General features: G+C 40.4%; 1 protein-coding gene across 9 annotated transcripts in view; it reads right to left on the reverse strand.

Moving 5' to 3' along the window:
• KIAA0319 overlaps nucleotides 1-11529 on the reverse strand; it is a 107515-nt gene extending 95986 nt beyond the window's left edge. For 7 of the 9 annotated variants that reach the window (XR_010157580.1, XR_001718319.4, XM_016954995.4 and 4 more), the window contains exon 1: nucleotides 10967-11525. The gene's annotated coding sequence lies outside the window, so the exon portion shown is untranslated. Of the gene's footprint in view, nucleotides 1-10966 lie in introns of all 9 variants that reach the window. The other 2 variants (XM_009450589.5, XM_009450591.5) reach the window with 2 other exon arrangements.
• Between the last annotated feature and the right edge of the window lie 2195 nt (nucleotides 11530-13724).

The raw sequence follows: 13724 nt of genomic DNA on the forward strand, positions 1-13724 counted from the left end.
TAAAGATAGGGAGATTGTCCAAATAGTCCTAACCGGTCATATGAGCTGTAAACCAAAAGGTATCTAATACAGGTCTCAATCAATTTAAAAGTTTATTTTGCCAAGGTTAAGGATATGCCTGGAAGAAAAAAGAACAAAATCACAGAAATAGTCTGTGGTCTGTGCCTTTCTCTGAAGATGATTTTGAGAGCTTCAATATTTAAAGGGGAAAAGCTGGCTAGAGGGGAAAGAGGGAGGATATGGTAATCCACATGTTCCAAGGGAAAAGAAACATGTAAGGGAACAGTCAATTATGTATTTCTCTCAAGCTCTGCAAATCAGCACTTTACATAAGATAAGGTGAGCTTAGAGCAGCTACCTGTGGAGCTATTTAACTTTTTATCTGTAGCTATCTGCTTAGGAACAAAAGGAAAGGCAGTTTATTTTCTTTCTTTACTTTTTTTTCTTTTTTTTTTGAAATGGAGTTTCACTATTGTTGCCCAGGCTAGAGTTCAATGGTGCGATCTCAGCTCACTGCAACCTCCACCTCCTGGGTTCACCTCCACCTCCGCCTCAGCCTCCTGAGTAGCTGGGATTACAGGTGCACACCACCACACCCAACTAATTTTTGTATTTTTAGTAGAGATGGGGTTTCACCATGTTGGAAGGCTGGTCTCGAGCTCCTGACCTCAGGTGATCCACCCGCCTTGGCCTCCCAAAGTGCTGGGATTACAGACATGAGCCACCACACCTGGCCAGGAAAGGCAGTTTCTTGAAGGACTCAGCTTTTGGCTTAATTTTTTTTTTATTTCAGCATAGTGAATTTCTGTCCTCAGTTTTTGTTTTCCTTTCAGAGAACCCTTTAAAAGCAGAGTGTTTTCTCCAGTTGATAATAGAAGGAGAAGTCAGAGAGAAGATATCCAATATGAGAGAAATCTTCCATTCCTGGCTTTGAAGATGGAGGGGTCCATGTGGAAAGAACCCAAAAGCAGCTTACAGGAGCTGAGAGTAACCCTCAGTGGATATTCAGCAATAAATGGGGACATCAGTCCTACAACCCCAAGGAACTGGATTCTGCCAACAACCAAAATGAGCTTGGACACAGATTCCTCCCCAGAGCCTCTAGAGGAGACTGCTTTCAACTGACAACTTGATTTGGCTCTAGTGAGACCCAAATAAATGCTAATAAATGGGTGTTTTAAGCAACTAAGTTTGTGGCAAGTTGTTCCATAGCAATAGCAAACTAATGCAACAGGCAAGTGGGTAGGCATCTTCTGACATTATGAAATACTATGAAAGAATAACAAACACCACTGCAGCCTAGAACGACCAATGAATCACGTAAATAAGGGCTAAAAGAAACCAGAGGCATGTCAATGAGAGACTAAAAACAAATGGAAGAAAGATTGCCAAGATATGCCTCTTTATGGGGACTTTGCTTTAACAACCTGTGGAGTATTAATTTACAGCTTCCATTTCCAGGATAAATGGAACATATATACATGCAACCACAAAACACTTTGAATACATACCTACGCCCCAAAGAAAGGGAATCTCTAGGTGTCAGAGATCCAAGAAAAACCAAAGCCAAAACAGGTATCAACAGATGACGTTGTGGGTTTCCCACAGGATTTTAGGATCTGAACATAGGCCCTAGCAGCAAGCACTGGGCATTCAATGACCACTTTGGAACAGGATATACAAGGGGTCTTCAAAACGTTCATGGAAAATGCAAATTATGAAAAAACTATGAAGAGATTTCAATTTTTTTGCACCAAAATAAACTTGTACTAGCTTGTTATAACTTGTTTGAACAGGATCTAGTTTGAGGCACTAAGAAGAATAAGACATCACTTTTAAAACAGCCCCTATTAGAGCAACATGAATTCTGTGAAAACTGAAGGAAGAACAAACATCAAATTTATGATGAAGCTTGAGTAGAAGAATAGTAAAATCACGGATACTTTACAAAAAAACTGTATGAGGACAATGACCCAAAGAAATCAACAGTTTACAAATGAATAACTCGTTTTAAAAATGGATGAAATGATATTGAAGAAGCAGCCCACAGCAGCAGATCATCCACATCAATCTGCAAGGGAAAAGTTCATCTTGTTTATGCTCTTATTTATTTTCCTTTTTTAAAAACTTTTTTTCTTTTTTTTTTCCTCAGAGATTATTGTTCTGATCATGCCCTAGTTGAAAAGAACAGATAATAAACAGTAGAAAAAATAGCTGACACCATAGACATTTCAACTGGTCCAGCTTATACATTTCTAACAGAAAAATTAAAGTTGAGCAAACTATCTACTCCATGGGTACCAAAACCAGAGTGCCCAGATAAGCTGCAGACAAAAGCAGAGCTTTCAATGGAAATTTTAAACAAGTAGGATCAACTTCCTGAAGCATTTCTTCAAAGCTTTGTAACAGAAGATGAAACATGGTTTTACCACTATGGTCCTGAAGATGAAGCACAATCAAAGCAATGGCTACCAAGAGGTGGCAGTGGTCCAGTCAAAGCAAAAGCAGAGTGGTCAAAAGCAAAGGTCCTGGCAACAGTTTTTTGAGATGCTCAAGGCACTTTTCCTGTTGACTTTCTGGAGGACCAAAGATAACATCTGCTTATTATGAGAGTGTTTTGAGAAAGTTAGCCAAAGCTTTAGCAGAAAAATGCCTGGAAAAGCTTCACCCGAGAGCTCTGCTCATTCCTCTCAAAAAACAAGGGCGACTTTTCAAGAGTTTCAATGGTAAGTCATTAGGCATCCACCTTACAGTCCTGATGTAGATCCCTCTGTCTTCTTTTTGTTTCTTAGTCTTAAGTAATCTTTAAAGGGCACTCATTTTTCTTTAGTAATGTAAAAACAACTGCATTGATGTGGTAAATTTCTAGGACCCTCAGTTCTTTGGGGATGGACTAAGTGGCTGTTATCATCAGTTACAAAAGTGTCTTGAACTTAATGGAGCTTATGTTGAGAAATAAAGTTTATATTCATAATGTTTTTTATTTCCATTTTTCTATGAACTTTCTGAAGTGCCCTCATATGGCCTTAGGACACAGGGGCAGAAGAGTGGGACTGAGTTCAACTGATGAAGGTAAGAGCCTTGAAGAATTGGTCCAAGAAGGATCCCGCCTATCAGCTAAGAAAGGAAGGATGTTTGCCATTTATGCAGATCCTTGAGTTAAAAAAAAAAAAAAATCTCTCAAGGGAAATCGGAACCCCAGGTCTGCTTGGTAGAATCCAAAGTCTACCTTCATAATGTGGGAGCACAGCTGAAGAAACTAATGAAAAAACTGGCTGAGCCCTAGGTAGAAGCATTGCAAAATCTGTCTAGAGGGATACTTCCCAACACAGAGCACATAGAACTCCACCAGAAAAGCAACTCCCACTGAAGACAAGTCACCTTTAAAATATGTAATACATACTGGGGAGCAAACCAATATAAAGGAGAGGTGGCAGATGAAACAAACAGAAGCAAGAACTGAAAGTAAAAGAGTATCAAAGAGACAGTAAAAAATAAGTATGTTTGAAGTGGTAAAAGAGACTAAAGTAGGGAGAGGAGACAAAAATCATAATAAAATAACAAGATAGTAAGATTTTTTAAGGGTATAGTTTAAAATACCTATATCAAAAGTTGTGTGATTAGAAATAAAGCTATTGAATTTTAAAATCCAGTGACCTCAAATGGGAGCTATATCTGTGGAAATAACCCAAAATGCAATTCAAGGAAATAAAAAATTGGAAAATGCAAACAAATAAGAATTGTAAAGTAATAAATGGTCCAACAGACATCTCCTGATGGCTTCAAAAGGAAATAATAAAAAGAATTAGAAAGAGGCGGCCGGGTGTGGTGGCTCAAGCCTGTAATCCCAGCACTTTGGGAGGTTGAGGTGGGCAGAACACAAGGTCAGGAGATCGAGACCATCCTGGCTAACATGGTGAAAACCTGTCTCTACTAAAAATACAAAAAATTAACCAGGCGTGGTAGCGGGTGCCTGTAGTCCCAGCTACTCGGGAGGCTGAGACAGGAGAATGGCATGAACCTGGGAGGCAGAGCTTGCAGTGAGCTGAGATTGTGCCACTGCACTCCAGCCTGGGCAACAGTGCCAGACTCCGTCTCAAAAAAAAAAAAAAAAAAAAGAATTAGAGGCAAGATGTGAAGGGATCAGTTGTAAGATGAATACATACCAGGGATCTAAGGTACAGCATGGTAATTACAGTTAACAATCCTGTATTGTATACTTGAAATTTGTTAAGAGAGTAGATCTTAAATATTCCTATCAAACACAAACAAACAAAGAAACAGTCAATAAATAAATAGATGAGGTGATGGATAGGTTCATTACCTGGTTTGTGGTAGTCATTTCACAATGTACACAAATATCAAAACATCACATCTTTCCTGGTAAATACAGCCAATTTTTATTTGTCAATTATACCTTCGAAAAGCTATGTAAAGAGATAATGGCAAACAATTTTCTAGAATTGATGAAAGAAAAAAAAATCCTTATATCCAGAGAGTACAAGAAGTTCTGAGACGGCTTAAAGTAAATCTACTCCTATATTCACTGAAATCAAACTGTAGAACAACAAAGACAAAGAGTAGATCCTATAAGGAGCCAGAGACAAAAGACAGACGATCTTAAAAGGTAAAATCATCAGACTGACAGCAATATTTTCATTGGTAAGAATAGATGCTAGGAAATAATGGAAATAAAATCTAGAAAGTACAGAGGAACAAAAACTGCCAACCTAGAACTTTATACTCACTGTTAGCACTCAAGAGTAATAATAAAATAAAGGTTCTTTTAAGATAAAGACTGAGTTTACTATGCATATATTCTTACTAAAAGAGTTACTATATGACATTTGGGGCTGGATGAAACTTTTAAAAAAAGAGTTATTATAAGAAAAGCTGGCTGGATGCGGTGGCTCACGCCTGTAATCCTAACACTTTGGGAGGCCAAGGCGGGCAGATCACGAGGTCAGGAGTTTCAAACCAGCCTGGCCAACATAGTGAAACCCCATTTCTACTAAAAATACAAAAATTAGCCAGGTGTGGTGGCACGTGCCTATAGTCCCAGCTACTCGGGAGGCTGAGGCAGAAGAATCGCTTAAACCTGGGAGGCGGAGTTGCAGTGAGCCGAGACCACATCATTTCACTCCAGTCTGGGTGACAGAGTGAGACTCCATCTTAAAAAAAAAAAAAAAAAAAAGTGCTGAACAGCAAGGATGAAAGAAGCATTGGTAAGCAAGAAACTGGCTAGCATGTTGGTAAATAATAATAAAATATAATTCAAACTAAAATGTCAAATAATAATAAAGTGAAAGATGACAGAGAGGGAAACTGACGTTAAAGTATAGTAAGGTCATATAGTTTTAGAGAACAAAAACATTTATTAACTTTAGATTTTTGTGAGGAGAAAGGCTGCAATTTTTTTTTATTGATACATAATAGTTGTATATATTTTGAGGGTATTTTGGTACATGCATACAATGTATAATGTTACTAACTTTCAATTTTTTAAAGTAAATATGCATGTTAAAAATAAAACAGTCCCTTCTCTATAGAAGCTTCTACTATCCAGGAACAGGATAAGTGATGTTAAAAGGCATGCCCAGTGAGCAAGAATGCCATCAGGGAAGGAGAGATGAGATGAGGGCATTAGGGAAGCCTTCAACAACATGATGTTTAAGCTCTATCCTTAGAAATTAGCCATTTGTTGAAAAAATGCAATCCAGTCTGTGGGGACTGACTGTACATAAAAGGCATGGACTCTTGGAAGAGTTGGCATATTTTGAGTGGTTCCATATGGGTGTAATGTAGAACAGGTGTGGGTTATGATGAGATAAGATGAAAAGGTAGACCAAGAAGAAATGTTAAAGAACTATATAGGTAACATTAAGAGACCTGCGCTTTATTTAGTAGGTGGTGGGGGCATATCGAAGATATTTTTTAAATTTTTTCATTGTGGTAAAATATATATAACATAACATTTACCATTTTAACCTTTTTTTTTTTTTTTTGAGACAGGGTCTTGTTCTGTTGCCCAGGCTGGAATACAGTGGTGCAATCATGGTTCACTGCAGCCTCAACCTCCTGGGCTCAAATGATCCTCCCACCTCAGCCTCCCGAATAGCTGGGATGACAGGCACATACCAACAAGCCCGGCTAATTTTTGTATTTTTTTGTAGAGACGAGGTTTCACCATGTTGCCCAGACTGATCTCAACCTCCTGGGCTCAAGTCATCTGCCCGCCTCAGCCTCCCAAACTGCCGGAATTACAGGCATGAGCCACGGCACCTGGCCCATTTTAACCATTTTTAAATACACAATTTAGCAGCAACCATCATCACTATCTATCTCCACAACTTTTTCATCATCTCAAACTGAAACTCTGTACCCATTAAACAATAACACCCCATTCCCACCTACTCCCAGTTCCTGGCAACCCTTATTCTTGTTTCTACGAATTTGACTACACTGAATAGTTCATGTAAGTAGGATCATACAATGTTATTTGTGTCCAGCTTATTTCACTTAGCGTAATGCCTTCAAGGTTCATCCATGTTGCAGCATGTATCAAAATTTCCTTCCTTTTTAAGGCTGAGTAACATTCTATTGTGTATATTTAACATATTTTGTTTATCCACATATCCATCAATGGACACAACATTTAAAATTTATAACCAAGGGAGTAATGTGTTCATGTAACTGCTTTAGAAAGGTAACCCTAGAAGGAGATTAAAGGATACCACTTGCGAACCAAAAGATGAACCTGTTTCCAGAAAGTGCAAATGGTCAAACAGGTGGAAGAAGTCCAGTAAAATGAAGTCAGAAATGTCTCTAAGTTTGGGAAAAGCAGTTGTAGTATAGTAGGGGATAGGAAACATTGAAGACTAGTTAACCTAGTTAGCATGCTCAGAAACACACATCTGCATGGGAAGACCTTTCCTATACTACAATAAATTTTGAACATTTGGCACCTATGTTTAAGACAAAGAGGTTGAAGACACCAAATTAACAAAATATTTTAGCCTCTTAAGAAATACAAATATACTGAGAGAGATGGTAAAAAGTTTTCTTGAAAATGAGACATCTTAGGCCTTGTATGGTGGCTGATGACTGTAATCCCAGCACTTTGGGAGGCGGAGGTGAGCAGGTCACTTGCGCCCAGGAGTTCAAAACCAGTTGGGGCAACATGGCAAGATCTTGTCTCTATAAAAATTATAACAATTAGTTGGGCTTGGTGGTATGCGCCTGTAGTCTCAGTTACTCAGGAGGCTGAGGTGGGAGGAGGCAGAGGCTGCAGTGAGCCAAGATCGTGGCACTGTACTTCAGCCTGGGTGACAGAGCAAGACCGTGTCAGAAAGAGAAGGGGAGGGGAGGGGAGAGAAGGGAAGGGGAGGGGAGGGGAGGAAGGAGAGAGAGAAAGAAGAAAGGAAGGGAAGGGAAAGAAGGAAGGAAGGAAGGAAGGAGAAGGGAGGGGAAGGGGAGGGAAGGAGGGAGGGAGGGAAGTAAGGGAAAGAAGGAAAGAGAGAGAGAGAAAGAGAGAGAAAGAAGGAAAGGAAGGAAGGAAAGAAAGAGAAAGAAAAAAGAAAAGAAAGAAAGGGAAGGAAGGAAGGAGAGAGAGAAAGAAAGAAAGAAAGAGAAAGAAGAAAAGAAAAGAAAGACATTTTAAAGGGTTATTTTGAAAAAATTTTGAAGGTAACTCTGTTACAATGATTACCAGACAGTGCAGCTACACATCATGTACTTCATCTTAATGATGAAAACAAAAGATGGTAAGGTATGCTGACATAATCACAATCTTAGAATAACAGGATTGTGATCCTGGGAAGGGACAGCCCATACTTCCCCATCATCACATGAATAAACATCCTATCAACTGTAATGCTTAAAATATATGGGTGTTATGGGTGGCAACGCTGGAGTTCATTTACCCTCCATGCTTATATTCTGATGCTTAATAGCATGGAATGACCCCAACTTTGAAAATTCATTTTTAGGCCTGAATTATCCTCTTATTCAAGCTACATTGCTTAAATTAAACAGATGCTTACTATAATCCTTTGCTGCATTTTTTTTTTTTTGAATTAGAGTCTTGCTCTGTGGCCCAGGCTGGAGTGCAGTGGGGCAATCTGGGCTCACCGCAACCTCCGCCTCCCGGAGTTCAAGTGATTCGCCTGCCTCAGCTGGGATTACAGGTGCCCACCACTATGCCTGGCTAATTTTTGTATTTTTAGTAGAGATGGGGTTTCACCATGTTGGCCAGGCTGGTCTCGAACTCCTGACCTCAGGTGATCCGTCCATTTCGGACTCCCAAAGTGCTGGGATTATAGGCATGAGCCACCGCGTTCCCAGCCTCCTTTGCTTTTTTGAACTTAAGGAAAAGAATGACCAGCAAGTTGGCAGGCAGGATAATTCTACAATATTATTTAGAAGGAAAAATAACTAAAACTTGAACACTATTATCTTTACCTACTGGTGTCATTTAAGCAGCTCTACTTTAAAACTTAAACACCTACTGTTAAAAGACCCTGCAAAATGATGATGCCAGATGTTACTCTGGCTCAACCATTTTTATTGTTTAATACAAATAAATGAGAAAATATTTTCTCATTATTGAATTCACATGAATAGTGTCTAAAGGTACAGATTTTTAAAGACAAATAGAAAAATAACCTACACTATTCGGGTAATGGGTACACTAAAAGCCCAGACTTTGACACTACACAATATATCCACATAACAAAACTGCACTTGTACACTCTAAATCTATAAAAAAAAATTTAAAAACAAATAGAAAAATAACCTACCAATTATTCTAGGCCTACTAAAGCAAAGCTCCTTCCTTGGGGGTATTAAGCTACCAGAATATTAAATTGACATGATTTTATGATTTTGATTATTATATTTATTATTGTTGCTGTTATAAAGGTGCCGCAAGGAAAAATTTATGCATTTTATGATGATTTGATATCATAAATCAGAACAAGCTTTGGACATGTCAAAATAAATCTATTTTTTAGTACCAAATTATTTTTAAGGTATGAAAAATATTTCCTGAAAAAGAACACATCTCAAAAATAACAACTTTTATTGAAGCGTTACTATTAAAACATGCCAGGCAATGAGCAAAGATCTCTTAAACATATTATTGTATTTAATTCTTACAGGAATTTCGTTAAGTAGGTCCCACTGTTATCTCTATTTTACAGGTGAGGAAACTGAGCCTTAGAGGGTTTAGAGAATTTGCCAAATGTGAGACAGCCACTAAGTGGCAGAGCCACGCCCGAACCCACACCCACTGACCTGGCAATCTGCAGCACTCCGTTCCAGAAACGGGCATACCTGGCTCTACATACAGCAGTGCCTCAATAACATAGTTTCATTCAACGTTGGTGACAAAAAAATTCCTGGCCAGGGCCACTGTCTATGTGGAGTCTGCTCATTCTCCTCATGTCTGCGTGGGTTTTCTCTGGGCTTCGGTTTCCTTCACATCCCAAAGCTGTGCATATGTCTACATGGTCCCCATCTGAGCGAGTGGGTGTGTCTGTGAAAGTGCACCCTGTGATGGGATAGCTTCCTGGACAGGGGAGAGGGGGGGTTCCCACTCTGAACCAGAGAGACTCTGGCTACCCATGACCTTGAACTGTAATAATTGGGTAAATAATGATCTTGTTTTTACTAATCCTTCTTAACTGTATGTATAGATCCCATTTATTTCTATGTTTAATATTAGAAGTGTTGTGGTCTTTATTTAGAAGTTTGGTGATTTTTTTATGACCAGAAATATGCTGTAGGAACTTAACTCTTGTTTATATCAATTAGCCTGTGGTAAAACTGGTTTCCTTATACCTCGTTGTGCTTAAAGGTTCAGTTTCCAAGAACGTATCAAGAATGTTAAGTGAGGACTTACTGTATTTATTTAAAGAGAATGCTTCCTATCTGTTGGCTAGGGAAAAAAAAAGTCAAGAAAATTTAACAGCAACTCTATTCTTTTACATTCATACATTACCAAAGCTCTCTTTTGGCTATTTTTAATTCATAAAGATTTTGGCTGAATTATTTTCATTATTTTGAAACAAAAATTAAGTTCTTGCCTCGGCATTTTGCATTACAAATGCAAATGCATTACAAATGGTTAATACAAGTAAATCAGAGTACTTAGGTTAATATGTTTACATTTCCCTTTTTCAAATTATAGAGGAATTCACCTTTCTCTGTGACTCCTACGTCTATAACTGAACTGACATCTCCAGTTTTCCTCATCTGAATTAAAAATAATACTAAAAAAAGCACAAAATAAAAGTTTACATTTGGCATAACTTTAGTAGTCTCTACAATTGTGGTCTTCTTATAATAAACAAATTGAAGCATTTGGAAAGTGAGCATGTATTTCAGGAATAAAGAAATAAATACCAACATTTACTTCCAAAATTCTTGTGTGTGGGCGGGAACATTGTCTACAATTTATTTTTTCTGTTACTATCAAAAACATCATTCAACTTTTCAATTCAAGCAGTGGAAAAAATACTAACATTTAACCGACAAACAAAAATGTTTTGATGAACAAACCAGCAATAAAAGTGTACATGAGTATGTATATCATATTTTTCCTCCTTGTATTTAATTAACAAATGACCTTAAGATGATAACTCTCAAAATTTCAGGTTTATCCTCCTGATTAATTTGTGACATTCCTTGGAGGGAATTCAAAGGGAAGAAGAGAAAGGTTTTAAGCTTCAGGTTATGGTAAGGAACAGAGACAAAATGCATTTAGCAAATAATAGGAAAGATCACATAAATAGTTCTGAATGAAGTTTAAAGAAAACCGATTCCTTACTTCTAAAAAAAAAATGCAATTCGTGAGGTTGGGAAAAGACACTCAAATTTCCCCGACTCCACCCAACTAGTCAACAATAAGTGCAGCAATCAAAAAATGCCCTTTCCTGAATGCCCAGAAGAATCTTAAGAAACTCACCTTCTGAACTCAGGGCGTCTCGATTCTACTTTTGTTGGGTATTGGCCTGCCTACTGGCTGCCCTCTTTCCTATTTCTCGGCCAGGCGGGCTGGGAAGTAGACCGTACCTGGGGTCACTGCTGGCGACACTGAAGCTCGCCCCATGCGTTGCTGCTGGCCCTGAGCATCACTCGCCGTCCCACTTGTTCCTCCTCGTCGTCATCGCAGGTCTTACACACACACGTTCCCACCCTCGCGCGCGCACCTGCTGTTAAGAGGTACAGCCCCACCCCAGCAAAATCCTCGCTTCCTCTTCCCCGGGACGTAGCCCCAGAGGAGCGAATCTGGACCAAGCCCAAGACAGGCTGAAGCTACTGCTGCGCTCTCACCTCCGGCAGTGACAGCGAGCGCGGCCGCCGCTCTGCGCGGGGCCAGCCAGGCCCGCCGAGGGCAGCACAGGTGGAGCAAGGTTGCACCCCCGGGGGATCCCCGCCCACCGCCCGCGGCAGCTTCTGCAGGCTCGGGGAAAGCGCGCGCCAGTGATTCAGCGCCTTTCCGCCGCCGCGGTTACCACGGCGACGCGCGCGCACGCGCACACACGCCCTCAGGGATGTGGGGCGCGGCAGCCGCCCCTGCCCAGCCCCCCTGCCCAGCTCCCCGGTTGCGCTCTAAGTACCCGCACCGGGGCGACACACTCCCACCCCGCAGGGGACCAAGCAAAAGTCTTTCGTGAACCTGAGCGGCCTTCATACCCTACCTGCTTTCCTTCACCAAGCCCTTCCCTGTCACCGTGGCCCTAAACAGTCTGGGGGATGAACACTCCTTCCAAGTAAACACCCGGGCCAGGGTAGCTCAAGGGAGCCGTGGGTGCACTGCCTGGGTCAAACACCCTTCGCGAATGTGTCCCCCAGCTTGTCCCCAGCTTGTGTCACCCCAGCTACACAAGTTCCATTCTTCCAGTGGGAGTCTCTTTGGCCCCTACTCTGTAATTATCTTTCTATTTTGAGCAGGTGCTTTCTGACTGAGACTGGGAACCTGTGCTAGGAGGGGCTCCCATCACCTCCAGGCCTTGCGGGTTAACTGGATGCCCAGTATAGTTTGACATTTGCATCTTGAGGAACGTGATAATCTAAACCACAGAAAACTTGGGTGGAAGACTCTTGCATTTTTACTGTTTTAATAAAGATGCGACAGCATCTAGGGATAATATCATGAGCAGAAAAGGTAGTCGGGGCATTCCTCACACATCTCATCACTAGGAGGTATAGTGCAGTGCTTAGGGCTGAGTCACACACTCTTGATGAATAAGCTTCTTGGCTACTCGTATTTACCGAAGAGACTTAGACAAGTTACATAATCTAGATAAACCTGTTTCCTCAATTATAAAATGAAGATAATAGCATTCATATAGGATGATTCTGGGAATCAAATAAGATAATGCACATTTAAAGAGTAAAAACCAGCTGGGTGCGGTGGCTCACGCCTGTAATCCTAGCACTTTGGCAGGCCGAGGCGGGCGGATCACGAGGTCAGGAGATCGAGACCATCCTGGCTAACACGGTGAAACCCCCGTCTCTACTAAAAATACAAAAAATTAACCGGGAGTGGTGGCCCGCGCCTGTAGTTCCAGCTACTTGAGAGGCTGAGGCAGGAGAATCGCTTGAATCCAGGAGGCGGAGGTTGCAGTGAGCCGAGATCGTGCCACTGCACTCCAGCCTGGGCGACAGAGCAACACTCCGTCTCAAAATAAATAAATAAATAAATAAATAAATAAAAACTAAGAGTAAAAACCTGTCCAGGACTCAAAGAGTGAAAATCAGCTTGGACTTGGAAAAGTTAGTACTGCCAATGATCAATGATCAGGCTGAGAGGACAAATACAAAGTCAGAAGCAAAATTAACAGGCAATCTTGTTTCCTCTGAAGTCACGCAGCAGGTACAAAACAACACAACTCCTTGTGTTCCATTTTTGAATGACTACTACTTTCTACCTTTGCTTTACTATTCCCATCCATAACTGGGGATACCCAATTGCTAAACTCCCTTCACCTCCTGACAGCACCCAATCCCTCATTAATCCCCCTTTCTCTCAATCTGCCTCAGAAACAGCAACCAACTGGATCCCAGCCCTGATTCCAAGACTCTCCCTGGAATCCTTTAATAGGAAGCCAAATCTTTACAAAAGACACTTCCTCCTTTCTCTTCTCACATGGCATTCCACAGGTACTCTTTCAATGCATCAAGCCATTGAATCTGATTTTGTCCCCAACGATCCTTGGCTGATTAGCCTTTAAAGAAACATATTTTTAGCACATACACACACACACAGGCTTAGCCCAGAATGTTTAACTATACCATCTTTTTAACTCAGAGACACTGTAATGAATATCTATTTTCATTTTTAATGAATATATCTATTTTGGTATTGTATGAAAATGTTAGTCTCCTTCTTTAGGACACAGATGTGAGGCTACTACCTTTCACTTCTTTTCAGCATTCAATGGACATCCATTGAGCTCCTACTATATGCCAGACACTGCAAGAGGTAGTAAGGATAAAATGATGTATCCTTAGTATAATTTACTTTGTCTGCTCTTGCTTATGCTTTTGGTTGGGACATTTGTACAATAAAAGATAACTTATTTTGAGGGTGGGTAAAACTGAGGTTTAGGAAGGTTAAAGTACATTCCACATCAGTGGTAAAAATGGTGCTTAGCGTAATGACAGTGCTGCCTCATTGAAATACAAGACTTTAGGCCACGTACAGTGGCTCATGCCTA

The sequence above is a fragment of the Pan troglodytes genome, chromosome 5, assembly GCF_028858775.2.
Source record: "Pan troglodytes isolate AG18354 chromosome 5, NHGRI_mPanTro3-v2.0_pri, whole genome shotgun sequence".
In the NCBI taxonomy this organism is placed as follows: Eukaryota; Metazoa; Chordata; class Mammalia; order Primates; family Hominidae; genus Pan; species Pan troglodytes.